This window comes from Aethalodelphis obliquidens, unplaced genomic scaffold, assembly GCF_003676395.1.
Source record: "Aethalodelphis obliquidens isolate GAN/ISIS:26980383/991018 unplaced genomic scaffold, ASM367639v1 scaffold21, whole genome shotgun sequence".
NCBI lineage: Eukaryota > Metazoa > Chordata > Mammalia > Artiodactyla > Delphinidae > Aethalodelphis > Aethalodelphis obliquidens.
The window spans coordinates 21,744,873-21,761,894 of NW_020837965.1; the positions used below are offsets into that span (position 1 = coordinate 21,744,873).

The 17,022-nt window shown below is 42.5% G+C and overlaps 1 long non-coding RNA gene across 1 annotated transcript; it reads right to left on the reverse strand.

The window, feature by feature from the left end:
• Nucleotides 1-13,845: 13,845 nt before the first annotated feature.
• On the reverse strand, nt 13,846-16,801 carry LOC113627780 (uncharacterized). Its single transcript, XR_003435726.1, has 3 exons — nt 16,431-16,801; nt 15,948-16,013; nt 13,846-14,820 (listed from the first exon to the last, which is right to left on the reverse strand). It is a non-coding gene; the product is annotated as an uncharacterized LOC113627780 (long non-coding RNA).
• Between the last annotated feature and the right edge of the window lie 221 nt (nt 16,802-17,022).

Below are 17,022 nucleotides of genomic sequence, written 5' to 3' on the forward strand. Positions count from 1 at the left end.
ATCTGGATAATGCCCTTCCCGGAGCCAAAAGTGTCAGGCTGAAGTCCGTTCTATTGCTGCTGCCACTGGCATGTCATTCCCACCTGTGTACAAAGGCAGTGGGCACAGAGACACCCTGACCCTTCCTGTGCCCTGGGTGGGGTGGAGTGGGGGGCACATGAATGAATGCATGCGTTGAAGGTTTTTAAGGCTGTATTCGGTGGCTTGGGCTGCTATAACAGAGCATCATGGCCTGGGGGGGCTTAAACAACAGAAACGTATTTTCTAACATTTCTCAAGTCTAGAAGTCCAAGATCAAGGTTCTGGTCAATTTGGTTTCTGGTGAGAGCTCTCTTCCTGGCTTGTAGATGGCCATCATCTCCCTATGGCCTTTCCTTAGGTCCATGAAGGAGGTGGAGAGGTAGCGGGGAGAGAGAAAGTGGGAAGGCTCACAAGATCTCTGGAATCTCTTCTTAAAGGATACTAATTCTATAAGACCAGGGCTCCACCCTTTCGGCCTTATTTAACCTTAATCACTACCTTGGAGGCCCCATCTCAAGTCACAACCACACTGAGGGCTATGGCTTCAACATGTGCATTTTGGAAAGACACAAACTTTCAGTCCATCACAAAGGCATCTCATGTGCTATGAGGAAGGAGATGGAGTCAGGCAGGGATGCTACACTCACTTTACCACCTATTAGCTGTGTGACCTTATGCAAATCAATTAGCCTCTCTGAGCCTTGATTTCCATGTTTGAAAAATGGAGATAAAAATGCTTCCCCCAGAGTCTGATTGTGAAAAGAACGGGTGAGGTAATGCACACACGAGGCCTAACCCAGGGAGGTACTCAAAAAAGGAAGCAGTTGTGGTGGTGGTGATGTTGTTAGTTACCATTTGATATCATTATTAACACCACCCAGGCATCCTTGTCCAAAATGCTGGCTTAGAGTTTTGCATCCTCTGTACTGCTGCTTATGTATCTTACCCTTTATCACCGATGCTCACTGGTGTCAGTGAGACAAATAGGAAGTATAATAATGTGTAACAGTGTTTACCATGGAATCCAGAGGAAATAGAGAGCTCAGTTCCAGGGGAGGGGCTATATAATATATAATTACTTAACTATTAGAGAATTATGCATTTATTGTTGCTACCATTATGCATGAACACAATCATGGCCCCCTTGTTTGAAACTTTTTTTTTTTAATTTTTGAAGCAAACAACTTTTTACTGAAGCATGATTGATTTTTAATGTTGTATTAGTTTCAGGTGTACACATATGTATATATATACATATATATACATATGTATATATATATATATAATTTTTCAGATGCTTTTCCATTATAGGTTATTACATGGTATTGGATATAGTTCCCTGCACTATACAGTGGGTCCTTGATGTTTATCTATTTTGTGGATAGTAGCATGTATCCGTTGCTTAAAGCAAAAATCCTGCAGGAAAAAGAAACATAAATATTTTCTACATTGGGCATCTAAAGCTAAGGAATCCAAGGTCACACTGCCAAGAAGAGGCAGAACCCACGTTCAAACAAAGGACTATGCAATTCCAAAGGCCACGCTCTAAGCTTCACAATTCTGCCTTAGTCAGCAGTTGCAACAACAATGCTGCAGAACAAATCATCTCAGCCCAGTGCTAGCAGCAGTAAATATTTATTCTCATGCTCCCTGGCCTCAGGTTCACCACGGTTCTGTTGAGCGAGGCTTGGTTCACTGCAAGGCTCTGTTCCAGGCTGCGTGTTGGCTGGATGTGGTCTTAGGCTGTAGATTGGATTCGTGTCTACTCAGTGTGTATCCTTTCTGGGTCCCAGGCTGGAGGGGTGGTGGCCACACCAAGCACATTAGGACACAATTCCAGAGAAGGGCAAGCACATCTAAGGAGTCTGATTGCATCATGTCCACTGACAATCCAGTGGCTAAGCCCAGTCATGGCCAGGCCCAACATCAGGGAGTGAGGAAGCAAAGTATGGGCACACCCATGCTGGGAGGGCGGGAAGAGAGTAAAGTTTAGCTGCGCCACAGTCCAAACTAAGAGTGCCCTGCAAACAATGACAAACAGAAAACCAGAATAGTGACAACTGCCACCCCTCTGTTTTCAGCAGGGTTGCACATCCCCAGAAGACATTTCTAGTGGTTTACAGCCAGCATCCATTCTGATTTGGAGTGTCAGCTCTGACTGACCAGTGCCCAAGCCTTATTGACTTCAAGATATTTTGACTCTCACCCTTGATTATGAGTATCCAGTGGTACCAGAAAACACTAACTTCTAGGGCCTGCGACCACCAGCCCCAATGAACCTCCACTCAGAACCCTGATCATTCGAAAGGCAGAGCCCAGCCCTGCTACAACTGGCGAGTGGACATGGATTTCAGAGTCAAGGAAATGGGGATGAGAATTACGGCTCTGACGCTTCCAGAAAGTGGGACCTTGGGCAAACAAAGTGACCTCTCTGGATCTCAGGTCCTTAGGGATGCAGTGTTGTAAAAGGTAAACGACTTGATGAGTCTAAACCGGCTAACACAGGCATACATTAGTGCACGTACTTGTTAAATGATGGCTCTCCTCCTGTGGTTTTACTGTTAGGTCGAACCTATGGAATTGTCAAAAATAATCGCACCCTGGCAATATCATATTGCTCAGCCTAACAGATTACAAAAACCTGATGGGCAAATCTGATGTTTTCTTTAACTCTATCCCCTGCCCTCTGAGCAGAGTAGTGAGTCAATGTCAAGCTTTGTGGCAGAAGCCACCCTCTCAGTCTTACTTTCATTGCAGTGGTCAGGATGGAATGGTGGGGTTGTAGGGAGGTGCAGATGGAGGGAAGAACAGACAAAAGTTTGCCTTCTGCCCAATGGAAAGGGCTACATAGGAGCAGTAGTGTAAGGACGGGATGGGGTTCTGCAGAGGAGGAGGGGATTGGGCCCATGGGGGAAAATCTGTGCCCATGTCAGGGTGTGGGAAGAAGATTGTGTGCTTTGGAATCAAGAAGATAAGAAGGTTTGAATCCCAGCTCTTCCAAAAGCAACTATGAAATCTTGGGCAAGGCATTAATTTCTCTGAGCTTCTTGTGTATAAAAATGGGATAGTTGTCCCAGGAGTATCGCAGACCTTATCAAGATGCTCTAGACACCACCTAACACAGAGCGTACTTCCCAGGAAGGGCTCAGCCATCTCAGGGATCCATCACACTCCATCGTCCTATTTTTGCTCCAGGACAGTCCTGATGTTGGAACAGAGAGGAGGGAATACTGAATGGATGCAGAGCAACAGAATTCCAGGGCCTCTAGACCCTCCAGGAAGGTCTTTAAGATCCCTCTCACCAGAGGGATTTACCAGGAAACTAACTGGCATTCCCAGAGCAAGGTTTTTAATTCACCACGCTGGTGCTAGAGCAGCCAGAAAGTTCACTGCAGTCCTGCCCCCTGGGCCCAGCGTAAATAACACAAGCAAGATGTAAGCATGGGCGGTATCTGGGAAGATCCAGGGGAAAAGTCAGCTCTACAATGATGACTATTATTATACCTGAAAATTAATTTGCATTATTCTTTTTAATTAAAAGATGAAAAGCCCAGAACAAACTTCAGGATCAAAAATAGATCCCCTCTAACATAGGTAGAAGGTGGTGGGATTAGCATTACCTTTGCTTTTAGACAGAACAAAGCATTCAGCAGTCATACTCTGTGCCACGCACTAAGCCAGGGCACGAGGGCCAACAAGGTGAAACAGGAAAGGTCTCTGCCTCCCAAGACCCTCATTCATCCTCTGTGCCTGAACAGAGAGGAAGGAAGGATGGATTGTATCAGGGTGCTGTCTCCACCTGTGGAATGAGGCCAAAGGAGACATAGTGTGATAAAACAGTAACGCTGATGCCCAGTGAAAGTATGGCCAAAGCATGACACCCATCAGACGTCTGCTAAGTGTTCAGCAATTAATAACAGGCATTAAGCATCTTCTGTGAGCCCATCAATGTTCTAGAAATTGCAGGCAGTAAAAAATCTTTCCCCTTCTCTCCAGAGTTTAGAGTCTAGCTTAAAAGATTATTATTAATTATAATAATCATTATACACATATGAAAAAAAATCACAAAGACAAGACAATATTGTCTTTAATTCCATAGCCCACCTCTTTGGACTGGGGAAAATGTGTGAAGGATTCTCATATAGGTTAATCAATGAATGACCGAAAATGGAAATTCAATATGGTGAAAAGGAGGAGGGGAATGTAGCATCAGCCCACCACCAGGGCTTTTATAATGACTCCAGCTGTTGGCCAATTTGCCCCTGAGTTTCCTGGCAGCCAAGGTGAAGGGAAAATATAGTCAATGGTAAACGTGCATTTTTATTTTTGTTTTGTTTTTAAGAAAAGAGGGCACACACCAAATCCTCTGGGGAGAGCTAGTTAGCATCGTGGACAAAGTCCAAAACACTAGCTTCTAGAATAAATGCATACCCAATTTCACATGACTGTTTTCCATAATGACTCTCAGTAAACAGCAAAGATGTAACAAAATACAACTCAACGGAGGTGATTTGGCAAGGGACTAGATAAAGTGGTCCAAGTCGGTAGCTTTCCAGGGATTTGGCTTGATAAAAGACCTTAACTCAACATAGCAACTTCCATGAGTGGATAAATAACATGTGCTTCACATAGTTTTCTTTATCATTTCTCCAAGTACGGGTTTTGGTAAGAGTAGGAGGGTAAGAGTAGTAGCTGTGTTGCTAATTGCTGGAAAATCAACACAATTTGGAAAAGCAGATAAGTGAGCGATAGTGTAAAGGTTTATTATAAACAAATTTATTTGGCAACCAATCAATGGATTAACCCCATAGCTATATATGGACCGTCATCTTAGTCCCTCCAATATCTGGGGTGTGGCCCTTGGTGTTTAGTAGGTGCTCAATGACGCCTTTTGAAAGGGATTCCTGTGAAAAGAGAGAAGCTTAGTAGACAAACCCCGAAAGAGTTTGCCTGCCTTTGAGGGTCACTGGTGGCTGCCAGCATCCCACCTTCACCTTCTTCAGGGCTGTCCCCACAATTCTATCTAGACCACAGCACCCGGTTAGGATGCTCAGGCTGAGAGTGAGGATTTGGCAGATAAAGAAGCTCATGTTGGACATGGAAGTTTCTTACCAAAGGGCCTAGTGGTGGAAGTCAGTTAAATCCTAGAAGTTACTGTGCTGTTTGTAGCTCTAGTTGTGGAAGAAAGGAAACGACCGAGGCCTTCATTTTTCCAGTGACATCATCAGGGGCTGTTTTACATACCTACACCCTCTTTGTGAAGGGGCTCTTTTCCCTCACTCTCCTCACTTACCGTATCTCAGGCACTTTTGACCTTTGTGAGCCAGAGCAGGCAATGGTCAGATGATTCCTCAAAGCTAAGCTGGACCCCAAAGGATTCTGTTTAAACACCTTCCTCATCCTGTCAAGAAAAGCAAACGCCCATGCCCTAGGGGTAACTCTGCTTTTGCTCTATCTAACATAAGCTCTTTGGGGGTCTGAGCCCCTCAGTCTCTCCTTCGCACCCCCTGGGGTCTCCAACTTACTTCACCCCAGGGAGCTGGCTCACCCCATGTCTGACCTGTTGCCCACCCTGGATCAGAGCTCAGCCTGGCCTTCCTGGGCCCTGGAAAAGCATCCCCTTGGACTTCCTTCTCCATCTTCTTCACAGATACTCTGGTGATGCTTCTAACTTTGAAAACTGACCATGTTACTGCATTGGTACCCATTGATGGTCATCCAATCACTCCAGGCTTAAGACCCTCTGTAATCTGCCCCTTAGACCACTCCTGACCTCTCCCTGCATACCTCAGCAACTGTTACTTGTTTTGAATGGTTATTATGAATTTTTAATTGTTATACAATCTCACCTCCCCAGACAGGGCTTTCCTGACCACTTATCTAAAACAGCAAATCACACTCCACCCCCAACATTCATTTTATTTTTCTCTGTAACTGTTATCTTTCTTTTAAATTACACTACCTCTTTCTTTATTGCCCGTTTTCTCTACTAGAATGTAAACTCCCAGGGGTCAAAGACTTTGTTTTGTCCTACACAGTGGCCCCAGAGCCTAGGACTGGGCCTGGCATGAAATGTGTCAAATGTGTGAATGAATGAACACTTCCCTACATATAGTATGCTATAGTTTTTCTCTTTAATTTTGTCATTTGTTGTTGTTGCTGTCTCCCTGTTTTTGTTCAAGTCATTACCCTCTGCAAAGAAAATCTCCTTCCCCTACATCATCCAGGTCATCTCATTTTATTTATTTATTTGTTTTAAAAGTTATGCCATAGAAGTTTTGTTGATTTACAATGTTGTGTTAGTCTCTGGTGTCCAGCCAAGTGATTCAGTTATACATATATGCATACATTATTTTTTATATTCTTTACCATTATGGTTTATCACAGGATGTTGAATATAGTTCCCTGTGCTCCAGAGTAGGGTCTTGTTGTTTATCCATTCTATGTATACGAGTTTGCACCTGCTAATCCCAAACTCCCAATCCATCCCTCCCCCATCCCCCCTCCCCCTTGACAACCACAAGTCTGTTCTCTGTGTCTGTGAGTCTGTTTCTGTTTCATAGATAGGTTCACTTGTGTCATATTTTAGATTCTACATATAAGTGATATCATATGATAATTGTCTTTCTCTTTCTGACTTACTTCACTTAATATGATAATCTATAGGTCGATCCATGTTGCTGCAAATACCATTATTTTGTTATTTTTTATGGCTGAGTAATATTCCATTGTATATATACACCACATCTTCTTTATCCATCCATCTGTAGATGGACATATAGGTTGTTTCTATCTCTTGGCTATTGTAAATAGTGCATCTGTGAACATAGGGGCGCATGTATCTTTTTGAATTAGAGTTTTCTCCAGATATACACCCAGGGGTGGGATTGCTGATCATCAGGCCATCTCATTTTAAACTTTTATTTAGATTGCAGGCACAGTCTCATTCAGAAAATTCTCCTAGGCCCCTGTCCAGCTGTCCCTTCTCTGGGAGTCCACAGTCCCCTGAGCTTAACTCTGCCAGTGCATTTGCTCCACAGGGCTATAATTATCCCTTGGAACCATTATTTCCCTTATGAGACATTCATTCACTGAAGGCTGGACTCTGCAGTCCTGGTGTAGAGCACAGCACCCAATACGTTGTTTTATCGGACTTTCCGTAGATTATGTAACAGATTCCTCCTGTCCTGCTCTTTACAATGCATTAGACATCATCTATTCACACTACTGTCATCACCTTATGAGGCCCAGAGACAGGGAATGGCTTGCTTGTAATCATGGGGCTGTGTGCATGTTGATGACTTATGCACTGCAATCCAGATTACTCGCATCCTGGTCAAATATTCTCTCTCTGGTACCATAGGACCTTTTGGTTGACTCTTAGTTGTTTTCCATTTAAATCCTATCATTCCATCTGGACAGTAAGCTCCTTAAGGACAGAGATTGTCTTCTGCCTTTCTTATATGCATATAGGACACAGAGCAGTGCTTTACACACATTAAGTACTTAATGAATATGTGCAGGCTGAATTTTTAGCTCCATAACAGACTGCCAGAGAGTTTCTTACTTGAATGCATGAACGTACACACACACACTAGAATATATTGATATTTAGCCACTTTCTTGCCACCTTAATTTTATCTGTATTGCATATATATTGGCCTTCTCTTGGAAGGAGTAAAGGTACAAATCAATTCATCTATCAATTGAATCAATTAATTTATAATGAATTACTATATTTTATAATGGAAACTCTTTTCTGTTTTTGTTTTGTTTTTTCCAGTCCAGCTAAATGGTTCCTCCTTCTTTGTTTTTTTTTACAAATAAGAAAAGGAGACCCCTAAAGTGCTATCTGAAGACCATGGTCAGCTGGGGAGGTGGAGGGGTACTGGGTCGCCATCGTTGGCCCCAACAAATGACTTTGGATTATCATATTTCTAAAGCTGAAATAAGACTCAGGAGGATCTTGGTCAGAGGTCAGCAATTTCTTATAATGGGGCAGACGGTAAGTATTTTAGGCTTTGTGGGCCATATAGTCTTCATTGCACCTACTCAGTCCTACTGTTGTGTAGAGTATAAGTAGCCACAGACAATACACAAATGAATGACCATGCCTATGTTCCAAAGAAACTTTATTGACGGACACTGGAAACTGAATTTCATATACTCTTCACCATGTGTCATAAAATAGTATTCTCCCTTTGACTTTTAAAACATTCATGTAAAAAACATTTTTAACTCATGGGCATCATGCAAAAATAGGATTTGACTCACAGGCAGTAGTTTGCTGACTGCTGACCCAGGATTACCCTCCCTCACCTTTAAACCCCTGAGAAAATGGAGGAAGAAAGTTATGCAGGGAAATCATGGCAGTGCTCCACAAATAACCCACGTCTTCTGATTCCATCTCTAGGTTTCTGCCCAGTGCATGGGATCTCTGTCTGTTGACTGTTCTCCCGCCACACACTGATATTCTTCTAGGAAGTAGAAGATACATTTTTCTGGATTAATGTGTGACAAAGCCAGAGCACATTGCCAGATTGTTCTCCGAGACAAGCAAGATCCCCAAAGGATCTGGGTACACACCTGGCACATCTTGTCAAGAAACCAAATGAGAAATCCTCCATCTTACACCAAGGTAGGAGAGGGCCATAAAACTCAGGCCAGAGCCCCAAGAACTGGAGTGTCAGAAAGCTCTGATCCGTGCAGTTCTTGTAATGTGATGCAGCAAACTTTGAGGAGAAAGAGGATACATGTCTTCAATTATATCACAACATACCTCCCTGAGTAGGGTAACCTTAAAAGGCATGCATAGCAGAGTGGGGACTGGTAAGGGAGTCACTCCACAATATAAAGGGGTGACAAAAAACTTGGTAGACAAAATAGGGATATTAATGCAATACATAAAACATCAAAGTTAATGCCCCAAGTCAACAATGAACAAAATATCAGAAATTTAAGTGAAGTCAGGATGTAATCCTGTACATGCAGGACTCACCTCTCTCACCTCACCCTGATTTACCCTGTGGATCCTGCCTCTGTTGAAATCTTTTAATATTTTGTTCATCATGCATACTTTTTACAATAATTTCTAATTTTGAAAATATTGGATTGTCCAGGATATATGGTACAGAATTGAATTTAGGGTTGACAAAAGGGAACTTCCACTGTTCTCATCTTTTAAGAAGACACAAAAAGTACATTTACTTGACAAAACATGAGAGAATCCAGTTATGATCCATGGATATTGGGATCTGTTTTGGTGTCATTCCACTAGAATTGTTCAGCATCTTATAGGGAAAATACACTAAATGGGTCTATTTGGATTTAATGTCAGGCTAGTTGCTTCTGTAAGTTATAAAATGTTTGATTGTAATATCTCTTTCATGATGAATTGGCACGTTTATCTGTCCACTGCCTTGAAATAACCCACGCTGAGGGAAAGCCAATGCTATAATAAGTGTAGTGATTACAGACCTTGTCATAAGCTCCGACCCCTCTCTGCTAAGAGTCTGCATGCTCCTCAAAATACCAACTGAGGCTAGAATGCAGGTGTTGATGTATTTCAGTAGCAGTAATGCTTAGTACCTATTCTGCAAAAATAGAGCTTTTAAAAATAGCATAAACCCATTTTTTTTCCTTAGAATCTCCAAATATACATTCAAAAATGGCACTGACACTTCCTCCCCTCCTTGCCAATAGAAAGCTCACTTATCAGAGTGTCCCACACAAGAGGCTGAAAGTAAGTTGAGAAATTTCTAAAGAATCTTAATTCTGACCTTGTTTCTGAAGAGTCATCAAATGTGAATCCTTGAGGCTGCCTACATACATCCTCTTCCCCTCTGTCGCTTGCTCTGGGCCAACTATCTCTACCATTAATGACCCCTTTGCCTGAACCAAAGAAGACATCTGAAAAAGCAAGCCAGGCTTCTTCCCAGATCAACTGTTGACAGCCAAAAACCTCTCTTTGATGTCCCCAGATGAAGAAGAAAGGAGAAGGCATAATTAGTTGGTGTTCTAATGTGTGTGGTATTTTTCACTTTCTCTAATTCTTTTTTGAGCTAAGGTTTGAATTGTTGAGTCAAAGAACCCTTTGGCAGGAGGAGTGATTATATGTTTCAGAGGTCAGAAGCCTGGCCTTTTGCTGTGAAAGTGCCTGAAGGTGAAATTGAGCCAAGTTCAAAGGGAAGTCTAATTGACTGCCCTTGGTCTAACTTCCTTGAGAACTGTTGCCCTTGAATGATCAAGCTGCTGCCTCGGGGTGTCCAGGGTGGTCCTCAAGGGATGGTCTTTAAAATGTCACAGGATGATACCACACTTTAGATACAAGATAGCTTTTAGAGTCCTCCTTGAGCCCAGCTCATTTATTCATTTAACAACAAATATTTATTTGGCACCTACTTACTGGGTGCCAGGCACTGTTCTTCCACTGAAGTTATGCTCAAATTCTTTATTTGGGGGACCAATGCTGCCTAACATCAGAAGAAAACATGCATTCTTTCCACTGTGTTAATGCCATCTAAAGAATTTGCCTTTGCAGGAACAACGACAGATCATTTATATAAATCATGATTAGGGGCCCCGCCAACCCACAGCATCCTCCTGTTGATTTTTACTAAGTACTCCCCCCGCACAAGTGCTAAAATTCCCTATTTTCCTTTCTCCTCTCCCCTTGCTTATTTTTCTGTATTGAACATTCTGTCCTGTTTGGTCCCTTCTGAGGCTTGGTCTCTGCCCATTGCTTCACAGAACAAATGCCCAGGAGAGGGGATAAAGTGTTCATCTCTTCTTCCCTTGGAAAAGTCCTAAAAGCAGACCAAAGAAAACCACCAAGTGCTAACACCCATGGTTTTACTTTTAATTTCAACATTTTTCTTCCATCAGGTAGATAAATGATCAGAGATCTGGACAAAGCAAATTCGATTAGGTTTTTCCAACTGAATAATAAAGACGTGGGGGTTATCATAATTGCAAGATGGGAAGTCCCTTGGGAGTCCATAGGATCCAACCCTGCTGTTTCAAGTGTACATGCATGCAAACTACCCTAAATAGGAAGAGGAGATGGCTCATGACACTGGCTGTTACTGTTGTTGTTCATTAAATAACTCTAAGAAATTAATCTATTGGGACATAGTGCCTGTGGATCTTCTGCGTAGACATTTGCAAGGCCTATTGGAGTCAAATTCACCCATATGATAACTAAATGGACTACTTGGCTACCAATGTATGGAATTGTCACCATTGGACTCTACTTGTTCTTTGCTCCTGGTCAGCACATTAAAGCTGTCCTTTACATGACTGATGACATTATCTTCCTGAAACCACGGGCCAGATCAGCATTGCCCTCCTCCTGATTTCAGAAGCCTTCAGTAGCTTTCCACTGCAAACCCAGTGAAGTTCACAGTCATTAGCACAGCATGCAAGACCTTCCACTATCTCTCTGTACACCTGGAGAACATGGCAAAAGGAGAGATGGGCTTTGGAACGCATAAGAATCAGGTCTTAGTTCTGCCATTTACTACCCATTCCTCTTTGGGATTAAGCCTCAGTTTCTTCATCTGGGTAAAATGGGCATTAGAAGCTCCATCTCCCGGTGCTGTCGTGAGGACTGAATGAGACAAGACATGTACAATACTGAGAAGAATGCCTAGCACACAGCAGGTACTCAACAAACACTGTACGTAAAGTTGCAAAGGCTCTAAGAATCTCTCTCTGAGTTTCTCTCTGATTTCCAAATTTATTTCTTATCACAGTCTTCCGCCCAGTCAGAGCTCCATTGTGACATTGTCTCTCCACTTCCTGAACACACTCTACTAAATTCAGCCTTCCATGTGACCTCCTATTTTGTCTCCTCTACTCCGACCTCACTCATTCTCTCAGTATCCACTCCTGGATGAAGTGGCACTTATAGCCTTTAGCCAATTTTTAATCATCTACTTTGAGCTTGCCCACTACATTGCAGGTTCCCAGAGGATAGGGATTCTATTTTTGTAACTCTGTGTTCTCCAGAGGCACCAATAAAGCAGTATAAGTCAGCTTTTACTAGGTCAGGCTGAAGTAACAAATAGCCCCCAAGTCTCAGGAGCTTACTACAATGGCTTATTTATTTATTTGCGGTACGCGGGCCTCTCACTGTTGTGGCCTCTCCCCGTTGCGGAGCACAGGCTCCGGACGTGCAGGCTCATCGGCCACGGCTCACGGGCCCAGCCGCTCCGCGGCATGTGGGATCTTCCCGGACCGGGGCACGAACCTGTGTCCCCTGCATCGGCAGGCGGACTCTCAACCACTGCACCACCAGGGAAGCCCTACAAGGGTTCATTTTTTGCTCATATTGATGTTAATGGTAGGTCAACAGCAGCACCCCTCCTTCTACCTTTGTACTGAGATCCAGGCTGAATATGCAGTCCCTCTCTGGTGCTTGACCTTCTCGAGACAGAGGAAAAAGAGTGATGACAAAACCCTGTAGTGGTTCTCAGGATCACTTTCATTTTATTGGCCAAAGCACATCATGTGGCAAAACTTGGTATCAGTGGGATCGGGGAGCATATGTTCTTATGGGATGAGACCCTGCACACTCCATGGCAGCAGGCAGGGACAAGGAAGGACAGTAAATATTGAGCCCATTATTGCAGTTTACCACACTTATACATCAGAGATGCTCAAGGGATAGTGTTTAAATAGAAGAAAGTTATATTATTTAAAATAATCCTCTGAAACCTATAATCCGATTGTGATCAGGATATTACTAAAGACAGTGTTAAGTACAAAATGTGTGCTTTGTGAAGAACTAGCAATGCGATTTCTCTCAGCTCTAAGTACAAGAGTAAGTGTTCTTACACCCACCTTCTCCCTATCAAACGCTGTCACTTATTTCATTGGCTGCTAGGAAGCTCAAGCTCAAGCCTCCCCCCTCTCTTGGTGAATTATTCAGAAATGTACGGCAAACTTTTCCAGAATTGACCTCCAGCCTGGCATCATTTTATTTCACTTTCATCCTTATTTATCCAGCCATGCTGTATTTTCCATAAGCTACTTTAAAAAATGTGGATTATAAACAAGCGAGCTTATCTTAGATAAACCCTTTGAGACTGTTTGAAGCTTGTCTGCCCACTGGACTTCATTGTATTCTCGCTTAATGTTTTAGCTCTGCTTTTGAGGAATAAATGAAAACACATGTGCAAGACAAATCACTCCTTGTCCTTCCAAATATGCCATGAACTGCCTGATCAAAGGGAAATGAGAAAAGTCACTTCATAGACAGGGCCCCAGGGGTCCCTGAACCAAGCCAGTCTCTCTGGGGCTGGGAAGGACAGATCCCCCAAGTCTGCTCTGGTTCCCCAAGGCGCCTGTCTGACCCAGCACCTTTGCCCTCATCATCAAGGAGAGAAAACATACATGTAATCCTTTATGCCTGGTGGGACTGTGGGAAATAATATTATGGACAGCCCCTGGACTTCCAGGAGGTGTCTCCTTCAGATAACAGGGAAGTAGATGAATTGCAAATACCTGGTAGGTGAGTCTCTAAGACAAGTCAGTCTGACCCTGTGGACATGTGGCTGTTCTGCTTTCTGTACATAGGGTTGGAGCAATTTCACTCCTCATTCTTGGCTCCCAAAGTAATCAGTCCATAATGCTAGGCTGACTGCTACACACACTTTTATGAGTGCCATGTGTGGCTTCGTAGTAGGTTTAGGGTTAAGGATGAGTTACTAAGCTTGGTTTATGCGCCTCCAGAAGCTGGCTCACACCTGCTCCTCTTCCCCACTCCCTCCCATTCTCCCCAAGCTCATGGTCAACCAACCTCATCAGAGTGTCTTTGGCTCCTAAAATTGTTCATCCTCTTGCTCGAGCTCATGCCTTTTCAGTTACTGTTTCCTTGGACAGAGATGCCTTTCCTCTGCCTTTAAAATGATGATAATGGTGTTGACGGTAATACTAATAATCATAACAATAAGCCAGCTAAGTCCTCATCATCCTTCCTACTCTGCCCAACACATCATTAGGGAGCTTTCTCTTTTACCCCTTAGGATAGGTTAGGTTCCCCTGCTTTGTGAACTCAAATGATGCCTTGACCTACTATAATATTGTGTTTGTAAGTCTGCTTTCTCAACTTGTCTATGATTCCTTGAGGCCAAGGGTCAAATCAAGCTCATCTCTGCATCCTCTGCCACTAGTTCAGTAGCTGGTATTTATGAGATGTAGAGTAAGTCTTTGCCAAACAAATGAGTGGATGAGTTAATCAGGTTGCAGCCAGTTACAATGGTTAAGTGAGTCACAAAGAACAAAACCGCGTGGAGACAGTCAGAGGAAACAGGAAGAGGAAACCACTCTTTGAACTCAGGGTGTTTGCACCATCTCAGGTCCAAGGTGATGGAGACTTACTTCATTTAGCAAAATGTCCTCCAGGTTCATCCATGTTGTTGCAAATGGCAGGATGTCCTTCTTTTTAAGGCTGAGTAATACCCCATTGTATGTATACACCACATTGTCTTTATCCATTCATCTCTGGGTGGACTTTTAGGTTGCTTCCATGTCTTGGAATTGTGAATAATGCTGCAATAAATGTGGGAATGCAGGTATCTCATTGAGATCCTGATTTTAATTCCTTTGTATATTTACCCAGAAGTGGGATTGCTGGATCACATGGTAGTTCTAAGTTATATTGCTGGATCGTATGGTAGTTTTTTGAGGAAACTCCACACCGTTTTCCATAAGGACAAGTACTGCATGATATTGTTTATAGGATGAATCTAAAATAGAACTCATAGAAGCAGAAAGTGGAATGTTGGTTTCCTGGGGCTGGGGGGAGAAGGGAACAGGAAGGTATTAGTCAGAGGGTACATGATTTCAATTATGTAAGAAGAATAAGTCCTAGAGATCTATTGTAAAACATCATGTCCAAAATATGCTAAGAGGACAGATATTATGTTGCATTCTTATTATAAGTAATAATAATAATTGTTATACACAAAAGGTCAAGGAAATGCTTTTGGAGGTGATGGGTAGATTTATGGCACAGATTGTGGTGATGGTTTCACAGGTGTCTACTTATCTCCAGACTCATCAAGATGTATGCATTCATTATGCACAGTTTTTTATATATTCAAAAAAACAACAATGAGGGAGAGATACAGGGCATTTCTTCAGAAGAGTTGGAGGAAGTAGAATGAGGCTGGCTTGAGAGTGTGACCTTTCCCTCCTCTGAATTTGATCTTGGGATGGCTACTCACTGAAGACAATCTCCAGAGAATTCTCCATGACTGTTCATGGGTGCAGAAGCAGCCTGACATGGCAAGCAAAAGTACGTTGGACAAGAAATCTTATGGGTGCATTTTGTAAGGAAGAGAACCAATGAGAACATAGAGTTTCACAAATTACCCTAATCATTACACAAACTATTATTACTGTCACTACAGAAAACTCTGTGGGGAGTAAAACTGAGACAGCGAGGACGGTGGCAGGAAAACAAAACAAACAAACAAACAAGAAACAGAGATGGAGTATTTTTCCTGAAAATAGAACAAAGAGAGAGAGAAAAAAAGATGGGCTACAGCTGTGCTATTCAATATAAATATAATGAGAAGCCCATATGTAATTTTATATTTTCTATTCACCACATAGTCAAAGAACATAAAATGCAACAAGTGAGATTATCTAATAATATATTTTATTAAACGCCATTTATCCAAAATATTATTGCAATCTGTAAACCATCTAAAATCACGAATGAGAGATTTTCCATTCTTATCTGTGTGCTAAGTATTCAAACCCCAGTGTGCATGTGTGATACTTCCGGTGCATCTCAATTCAGACCAGTCACATTTCAAGTGCTCCAGAGCCACACGTGGCTCGTGACCACAGTACTGGAGATGACAGGATTCAGAGGAACTGTTTTTGTGTTGTCCCATATCTAGTGGGTCACTAACCTGGAGTAAATGTGAAGAAGCACCCTTGAGGGCAAGAAAATGCCATTTGCAGCACCATGGATGGACCTCGAGATAATCATACTAAGTGAAGTAAGTCAGACAAAGACAAGTATCATATGATATTACTTATATGTGAAGTCTAAAATATGATACAAATGAACTTATTTGCAAAACAGAAACAGACTCATAGACTTCAAAAACAAGCTTTTGATTACCAAAGGGGAAAGAGGGGAAGGGATAAATTAGGAGGTTGTGATGAACATATACACACTACTATATGTAAAATAAATAACAAAGACCTACTGTATAGCACAGGGAACTCTACTCAATATCTTGCAATAACCTATAATGGAAAAGAATCTGAAAAATAATAGATACATGTATATGTATAACTCACTTTGCTGTACACCCAAAACTAACACATTGCAAATCAACTATACTCCAATATAAAATAAAAATTAAAAAATAGAAAAAGACACAGACCTTGAGTTGGGTCACCAGTGAGAGGGGTGTGACTTCTGTTCTGGTGGTCCTGGGGCTGACATGAGATTGCCATGAGATCTCAGATGAGCTCCTTCCCCTCTCAATGAGTGGAAGGAATCAGCACCTGCAAAACAAAAGGGTTAGACCAAACATGATGGTCTCTTAAAAGCACCTCCACCAATGTCTCATAACCCTAACAACCACTCAGAGTTGGAACTAGAGCCCTCATAGAGAGATGGAGACCCTGAGACTCAGGAATATCAGCTACGGTATCAAGGGCAGGCCTCAGAGTCAAGGGGGGAGGCCAGTGCTATGACCAAACCCACTGGCTTGTGAGCAATGTTTATTCTATAAAAAGTTACTGTAACTCTGAAGGGTGTCTGTACATAGAAGATTTTATTTGCTGAATTGCTGCAAGTGGCTACATTACTGCGTAGATAACTTCTGTTCTGGGCTACTTCCTGCCTTCTCGATGACAAACTTTGCAGGCTTCCTTTCATCCTATTTAGGTTAGAACAAAACCACATTTCAAACAAGGTTTCTTCCCTCTACCTCTCTCTTATTCAGGCTGATTTGGGCTCTTGGGCCTTGA